Below are 9,477 nucleotides of genomic sequence, written 5' to 3'. Positions count from 1 at the left end.
TCTGTCTAGGCCTTTCAACATCTGATAGGTTTTAATGAGGTTCCCACTGATTCTTCTGAATTCCAGAAAGCCGAGGCCCAGAGCCATCAGATGTTCCTCATATGAGAAGCCTTTCAATCCAGAATCATTTTCGTGAACCTCCTTTGAACCCCTTCAATGTCAGCACATCCTTTCTTAGATAAGGGGCCCAAAATGGCTCACAATACTCCAGGTGAGGCCTCACCCGTGATTTATCAAGTTTCCATATTACATCCTTGCTTTTATATTCTAGTCCTCTCAAAATTAATGCTAACATCACATTTGCCTTCCTCAACACTGACTCAGCCTGCAAATTAACCTTTAGGAAATCCTGCACAAAGTCTCCCAGGTCCCTTTACACCTCAGAATTTTTGAATTTTCTCCCTGTTTGGAAAATAGTCTACACTTTTATTCCTTCTACCAAAGTGCATGACCACACACCTGTCGCTATTCCATCAGCCACTTCTTTCACCATTCTCTTTAATCTGTTTAAATCCTTCTATAGTCTATTTCCTCAAACTACCAGCACTTCCACCTATCTTCATATTAGATGCAAACTTGGGGACAAAACCATCAATTGCATCATCCAAATCATTGACATATAAAGTAAATGAAGGGGTCCCAACACAGATGGCTGTAGAACACCACTCATCATCGGCAGCCAACCAGAAAAGACTCCCTTTATTCCCACTATTTGCCTCCTGCCAATCAGCCAATTCTCCATCCATGCTAGTATCTGTCATGTAATACCATGGGCTATTTTGTTAAGCAGCCTTGTCAAAGGCCTTCTGAAAATCTAAGCACACAGCATCCATTGATTCTCCTTTGTCTATCCTGCTTATTTTTTCTGCAAAGAATTCCAATAGATTTGTCAGGCAAGATTTTCCCTTCAGGAAACCAAGCTGACTTTAGCCTATTTGATCATGTGCCTTCAAGTACCCAGAAACTACATCCTTAACAATCGACTCCAAGATCTTCGCAACCACTGAGGTCAGACTAACTGTCCTATAATTTCCTTTCTTCTGTCCCTCTGCCTTCTTGAAAGATCATTACTAATCCCTCCACAAAGAAGTGTATGGTCATGCACTTGGAAGAAGAAATAAAGGCATAGAGTATTTTCTAAATGGAGAGAAAATCCAAATATCTGAAGTGCAAAAGGACTTGGGAGTCCTCACGCAGGATTTCCTAAAGGTTAATTTGCAGGTTGAGTCAGTAGTGAGGAAGGGAAATGTGATGTTGACATTCATTTCAGGAGGACTAGAATTTAAAAGCAAGGATGTAATGTTGAGGCTTTATAAAGCACTGTTAAGTATTTTGGGCCCCATATCTTAGAAAGTCATCAGTATGTCGCATCTGGACTTTCCAGTTGGCATACGGTTTCCTTCCACGCTGCTCTGACGTATTGGGAAATCATGTATGTGGCAAGTGACAGCAGTGGTTTGCCATTGCCCTCTGCTGGGTAAGTTTTTTTCATTTTTAAATCTTTTTTATTAATTATTAATGAAAATCAACAAAAAATATTAAAGTAATCAAGTCAATATGTACAATAAGAATTAAATTTTCAAATAACTGATTAACAAAGCTAAACAATATATAAATAATAATAAGAAAAAATAAAATGTTAAATTTTTTTTGGAAAAAAGAATCCCTACTAACTAAAACAAAAAAAAACCCCTACCAACAGAAAAATAAATGAAAAAAACCCATTGGGAGCACAACCCCAGAGCTAAGTTTTTTTTAAGAGATCACCGGCTCTTAACCCAGCACATGGAAAGCTTGCAAAGGAGCCGGCCGGATTCAAACTCAGGACCTCTTGCCCAGAAGTCCAGCGCCGATGCCACTACGCCACCAGCCGGGAATCATCTTAGAAAGTATGTGTTGAAATTAGAGAGGATTCGAAGGAGGTTCATGAAAATTATTCTGTGATTGACAGGCTTGTCATGTGAGAAGTGTTTGATGGTTCTGGGCCTATACTCACTGGAATTCAGAAGAATGAGGGGTGACCTCATTGAAACCTATCGAATGTTGGAAGACTGCAATAGAATGGATGTAGAGCAGATGCTTTCTATGGTGCGGGAGTCTTAACACCACAGGACACAGCCTCAGAATAGAGCAGTATCCATTCAAAATGGAGATGAGAACGGAGAGTGGTGAATCTGTTGTCACAGGTAGCTATGGAGACCAAATCATCGGGAATACTTAAGACAGAGGTTGATAGATTCTTGATTAGTCAGGACATGAAGGTATACGGGGAGAAGACAGGAGATTGGGACTGAGAGGGAAGTGGTGGGGTGGACTCGGTGGGCCAAATGGCCTAATTATGCTCGTATATCTTATGAACCTCTATTAGGAAAATAATTTTTTAAAATTCAAAAAAAAAAGTCATTTGGGGAAGGTATCACAGGCTTGGAGAAGATTCACTGCAAAATGAGATGAAGGAATTCCATTGAGAAAATTGATCATTCTCCAAAGTAAAGGGAAGATTCAGTCAAATTGATGAGAGCATTTTGCTGAGTAGACAGAAAAGTTTCTTCCCTGAACAGTGTTAATCTGCTCTATTGATGGCATCAAGACACTAAACAGTTCAATTTTTGCTCTGCATCCCCAGAACTCCGATTTGGATTTCAGGAACTGGTGGTATCCATACACTTCAACTCCTCCCAATCCGTTCTGTTTGCCTTCTCAACACAGTTTCCCCACTGGCTACAAGCCACTGGTCTGAAATGACCACTGTCCTACCCAAAATGCACAGTGCTCTAGAAACTGCACTCTCCATTACAGCAACACACACAAGTCTGGGGGAACTCAGAAGGCCAGGCAGCATCTACAGAAAAGAGTACAGTCACCGTTTCAGGCCGAGACCCTTCAGTCTTCCTGAGCTCCTGCAGCGTTCTGTACTTGTTGCTCGGATTTCCAGCATCTGCAGGTTCGCTCTTGTTCGTGATTGGACCTCTCCATTGCTGGTCCATTTGTCGGTCGTAGCGACACCTTCAGTGGGAGACTGCCCTAAGCCTGGATGAGGGAGAGGGGAGAAGGGCCGGGACTGCCTCAACGTTGCAGCCTACTGGCTGTCTGGAGACGCGCTGTTTCTCTGCCATCTGGCCACAGGTCTACCTGCCGCTGAGCTCTCGTGGCCTCCCTCTGGGGAGCGAAGAAGGCACCCGAAAACTTCTACAAATACACCATGGTGAGCATTCTGACAGGCTGCATCGCTGCCTGGTATGGGGATTGGGGGCACAGGATTGAAAAAAAGCTACAGAAAGTTGTAAAATTAGTCAGCTCCACCTTGGGTATTAGCTTCAGTAGTGACCAAGACATCCTCAGGGAGTGGTGCCTCAGAAAGGTGGCATCCAATATGAAGGACCCCCATCACCTGGGACATGCTCTTTCATTGTTACTGTCAGGAAAGAAGTACAGAAGCCTGAAGGCACACAGTCAGCGATTCAGGAACAGCTTCCTCCCCTCTGCCATCAGATTTCTAAATGGGCATTGAAGCCATGAACATTACCTCATTTTTTTCCTGTTTTGCATTATCTTAAGTTTAACTATTTAATACATGGTTTAGTTTATTAACAGAGAATATACACAGTATACAACCTGAAATTCTTAGTCTTCACAGACATCCGCGAAAACCAGACCCCCCAAAAGAATAAATGACAGAAAATGTTCGAACCCCGAACCCCCTCTTCCCCCTCCCCCATGCAAGCAGCAGCAGAGCATCAACCCTTCCTCTGCCCCATCCATTTCAGCAAAAATCATCAGCCCCCACCACCCACCAAGCAAGCCACAGCAAAACACCCAGAGAAAGACCATGACTTGCAGTCAACAAAAACTTTTGTTTACCCAGCAGTTCGACCCGCGACAGGCTCTCTTCCTCACTAGCAAGGGAGGGCTGTCACCTTTTTCACAGCAAAGGGGGAGACTTGCTGTATTCAACTTATTTTTATTATTATTTTATCTATGTTTATCATTGCAGTGTACTGTTGTCATTAATTTAACAAATTTCATGACATATACTGGTGATATTAAGCCTTGGCAAACTTCGATAGATGTGTGGTGGAAAGTGTGACTGGCTGCATTACAGCTGGTATGGGAACACCAATGCTTTCGAGCAGAAAATCCTACAAGAGGTGGTGGATTCGGCCCAGTACATCACAAAAGTTAAACCCTCCCAACCATTGAGCATATCTACATAAAACGTTGTCATACGCAAACAGCACCCATCATCAAAAATCTCCACCACCCAGGCCATGCTCTCTTTTTGCTGCTGCCATCAGGTAGAAGGTACAGGAGCCTCAGGACTCGCACCACCAGGTTCAAGAACAGTTACTACCCCTCAACCATCAGGCTCTTGAACAAAAGGGGATAACTACTCTCATTTAAGGACTCCGTTATATTGTTATTTCATGCTCGTTAGTTATTGCTATTTATTTATATCAGCATTTGCACAGTTTGTTAAGTTGCTGTTCTGTGGATTTGCTGAGTATGCCCACAGAAAAAGAAGTGTCAAGATTCCCGAGCATGCACAATGTTTAAAGTTCAAAATTCAAAGTAAAATTTATTGTCAGAGTACATGCATGTTACCACATACAACCCTTAGATTCTTTTTCTGTGGGTTTGCTGAGTATGCCCACAGAAAAAGAATCTAAGGGTTGTATGTGGTAACATGCATGTACTCTGATAATAAATTTTACTTTGAATTTTGAACTTTAAACATTGTGCACACTCAGGAATCTTGACGTTAGGGTCGTATCTTGCCTAGCACTCACTGATAGAGCGCATTCCGAAGACGAGGGAGTTCTGGTTAAAATAGGACACCAAGGAAGGTGTTTTTCAAGTTTTTAATAAACGCAAGAGATTTTACAGACGCTGGAAATTCACAGCGACACACACAAGATGGTGAAGAAACTCAGCAGATCAGACAACATTTATGGAAATGAATGAACAGTGAATGTTTCAGGACGAGACCCTTCAACAGGACTGAAAATGAGAAAGGTGAAGAAAGGGAAGAAATACAAGCTGGAAGGTGATAGGTGAAGCCAGGTGGGTGGGGAAGGGGAGGTGGTAGAAAAGGTAAAGGGCTGGAGAAGAAGGTGTCTGACAGGAGGGGAGAGTGGACATTGGGAGAAATTGACTCTATTAAGGTTATTCGATTCATCGACTGTACCCAAAATAAAATGAATCTCAGGGTTTTATACAGTGACATATATGTTCTTTGATAATAAATTTACTTAGAACGTTGAACTTTGAGGAGGACAACTCTGATGTTTCGGAAAGGAAAGCTTCATCCTGGGAACAGATGTGGCAGAGGCGAAGGACAGGGGAAACAGAATGGCATTCAAAGTTCAAAGTAAGTTTATTATCAGATCAGATAATTGTCACCATATATAACCCTGAGTTGCATTTACTCCATAGATTCATAATAAAATAATAACCATGATAGAATCAATGAAAGACTGCACCAACTTGGGCATTCAACTGGTGTGTGACAACAAATTGCAAGCACAAAAAGAAAGAAATAATAATAATAAAGAAATAAGCAATAAATATCAAGATGAAGAGTCCTTGGAAGTGAGTTCATAAGTTGTAGGAACATTTCAACGATGGGGCAAGTGAAGTTATCTCATTTGGTTCAAGAGCCTGATGGTTGAGGGGTGATAACTATTCCGTAACCTGGTGATGTGTATCTTTTTCCTGATGGCAGTGAGCAGAAGGGAACATAGAACAGTACAGCACAGGCCATTCAGCCCACAATGTTATGCTGAACCAGCTATACAACAAATACTAATCTCCTCCTACTTACACAATGTCCATAACTTCCCCAACTCCTGCACATCCATATACCTATCCAAACATTTCTTAAAAGTCTGTAATGTATTTGCCTTTACCACCATACCAGGCAGTGCATTGCAGAAATCTACCACTGTTTTTTTTATATTCTCACTCCAAAACCTCAGTAGGCCTCTGACGCCGACACTCGCCACATCTGGGTTGTGGGTCTCTCTAATGACGATGCTGTTTTCCTGCAATAACTCTTCCTGTAGATGTGGTCGTTGGCAGGGAGGGCTTTACTGGGGGTGGACTGGGCCATCAAAGGGATTGGTCCTTCCATACCAGGCTGTGATGCGGCCAGTCAGTATACTCTCCACTGCACACCTATAGAAGTTTGTCAAAGTTTAAGCTGTCATGCCGAATCTTCGCAAACTCCAATGGAAGCAGGGGTGCTGCCGTGCTTCCTTCATAATTGCACTTACATGCTGGGCCCAGGACAGCTCCTCTGAAATAATAACAGCGCGGAGTTTAAAGTTGTTGACCCTCTCCGCCTCTGACCTTCCAATGAGGACTGGCTCATGGACCTCTGGTTTCCTCCTCCTGAAATCAGTTATCAGCTCCTTGGTCTTGCTGACACTGAGTAAGAGGTTGTTGTTATGGCACCACTAAAGGTCACAGAATGGGAAGGAGTATAGTCACATCAGCAACGAGAGTCGGTAGGTTGATGCAAGATATTGGTAGATAGTTTATCTCCAGGGATGGAGACAAAGAGATAGAGACGGGAGAGAGAAGTGTCAGAAATGGACCAAGTGAATTTAAGGGGAGGGTGGAAATTGGAGGAAAAGCTGATGAAATTGATGAGCTCAGCATTGGTGTATGAAGCAGCACCAATGCCTTCCTCAAAGTTTGCGCAGAAAGAGCTGGGGGGCATTCCCAGGAAAGGACTGGAATATGGACTTTTAAATTGCTTCTTTCAGGGCCTGAGACTCTGTCTGCTTGTTTTACAGCTGACGGTGAATCTTTGAATTCTAAGCACTAAATTCATCACTTTCAGTTTTAACCATTTCTGAGCACTGCTGTGGGTTGTTTCTGCCAGTGTGTCAGTCAATTTACATCAAGTAATTCAATTCTATTTTATAAACTTGATGTGTTCAAAATACTTCTTTATTGTAACTAAAAAGTGCTGCATCCCCTGTTGACTGCCCTGTATATTAAGCTGTGGATGATAAAGTAGGTTTAATGATTAGTACGTTTAGCTGCAATACCATAATTGGCAGTGTACTTTACAGAGAAAAAGTTGTCTGAGGTCACAACATGATCTGAGTGAACTGGGAAAGTGGGTAAAGGGAAATGGGCAAATGGAATTTCACTCAGAGAAGTGTCACATCATACATTCTGGGAAGTTAAATGATGATAGGACAACATGTGAATGACAGGGTCCTGGGGAGTATTGTAGAACGGAGATCAACAAATACAAGTACATCATTCCCTGAATCTGGAGACAGTATGGGAGATGTTGGTGAGGAAGGTGTATGACCTACTTTCCTTCATCCATTGGGGCATGGAATACTAGTGTTTGGAGACCAAGTTACAACTCTACAAGACAATAGTGAGACAGCACAGGGACTAATGTGTGCATTCTCATCCCCGTGTTATAGAAAGGATGTGATGAAGCTTGTCAAGGTGAAGAAAAAATTCACTTGAATGTTGCTAAGACCATTGGAGAGCATCAATAAGTTGAGACTTTTCCCTGGAATGAAGGAGACTAAGGGATGACTTTAAAAAGGTTTATAAAATCATGAAGAGCATAGATAATTATAATTAGTAAGGATAGGCAGCAATCCCCTCTGCCATGATTATTCTCAGCATAGTTGTGCCACAGGGCTGCATTCTCAGGCTCCTACTCTACTCCCTGTACTCTCTAATGTGTAGTCAGATTTGGCCCTAACTCCAGCTACGTTCACTGATGACCAGATCTCCAATAACAACGAGACAGAGTACACAAAGGAGTTAGAGAGCCTCGCGGCTTGGTGTTGTGTTAACAACCTTTCCCTGAATGTCAGCAAAACTAAAGAGTTGGTCTTTGACATCAGGAAGTGGGGCAGAGCACACGCTCAGGGATGGGTCAATGATGCTGAGGTGGAGACATTTCAGAGTTTCAAGTTTTTAGCTGTAACCATCATCTACATGTACACTATAATCAAGACAACACACCAGTGCTTCTACTTCCTCAGAAGACTAAGGAAATTCAGTGTGTCCCAAATGAGGCTCACTGATTTTTACAGATGCACCATAGAAAGCATCTTCTGCAGATGCATTGTTTTAAATGGCAACTGTTCTGTCCAAGTCCACAAGAGATTGCAGAGTTGTGAACACTGCTCGATCTATTACAAAAATCAGCCTCCCCTCCATGGAATCTGTCTACACTTCTCATGCCTCAGAAAAGCAGCCAACATAATCAAAGACCCCACCCACAGCAGACAATCTCTCTTCCCCCTTCACCCATTGGGTAGAAGATACAAAAACCTGAAATAATGCCCAGCAGGTGCAAGGACAGCTTGTATCCCTCTGTAATGAAACGAGTGAACAGACCACTTGTGTGATAAAGATATCCTCACAATCTACCTTGTCCTTCCCTCCTTGCATCTTAAAGTATTGTCTCCTTACCCAGCGTTTTCTCTGGAACTCTTATAATCCCTTTATATTCTTCATTCCATTCTTGATGTTCTCTTTACTGTCTCAATGTAATGATGTTTTGATATGATCTGTATAAATGCCCTGCAAAACAATGTTTATCACTGTGTCTGCACAGATGTAGGGAAGGGATTTAATTGGGGGAGGGGAATTATGATGCTATTAGGCAGGAACTGGGCAGAATAAACTGGAATGGGAATGAACAAGATGGAGGTTCTTTAGGGAACATTTGCAGGGGGTTCTGGATAGGATGGTCCCATTGAGGCAGGGACAGAATGGTAGGGTGAAGGAACTATGGCTGACAAGAGATATGGACATCTAGTCAAGATGAAGAGCGAAGCTTACTTAAGGTTTAGTAAGCAAGGACCAGAATTGGATTGAATTGAATTTATTTCTTACATCCTTCACATACACGAGAAGTAAAAATCTTTAGTTATGTCTCTGTCTAAATGAGCAATGTGCAATTTCTAGTAATTTGTAATAAATGGTATGTACAACAGGACAGTCAATATAGCATAGAAAAACAATTTTATCAGTGTGAATTAATCAGTTTGATGGCCTGGTGGAAGAAGCTGTCCTGGAGCCTGTTGGTCCTGGCTTTTATGCTGTGGTATGGTTTCTCAGAGGGTAGCAGCTGGAACAGTTTGTGGTTGGGGTGACTCAGGTCCCTAATGATCCTTCAGGCCCTTTTTACACACCTGTCTTTGTAAATGTCCTGAATCATGGGAAGCTCACATCTACAGATACACTGGGCTGTCCACACCACTCTCTGCAGAGTCCTGTGATTGAGGGAAGTACAGTTCCCATACCAGGCACTGAAGCAGCCAGTCAGGATGCTTTCAATTCTGCCCCTGTAGAAAGTTCATAGGATTTGGGGACTCATGCCGAATTTCTTCAACCGTCTGAGGTGAAAGAGGTGTTTTTCTTCACCACACAGCAGGTATGTACAGACCACGTGAGATCCTCGGTGATGTGTATGTGGAGGAACTTAAA

Source organism: Mobula birostris, chromosome 10 (genome assembly GCF_030028105.1).
Source record: "Mobula birostris isolate sMobBir1 chromosome 10, sMobBir1.hap1, whole genome shotgun sequence".
NCBI lineage: Eukaryota > Metazoa > Chordata > Chondrichthyes > Myliobatiformes > Myliobatidae > Mobula > Mobula birostris.
Note: the sequence above shows the minus strand (reverse complement) of the source record.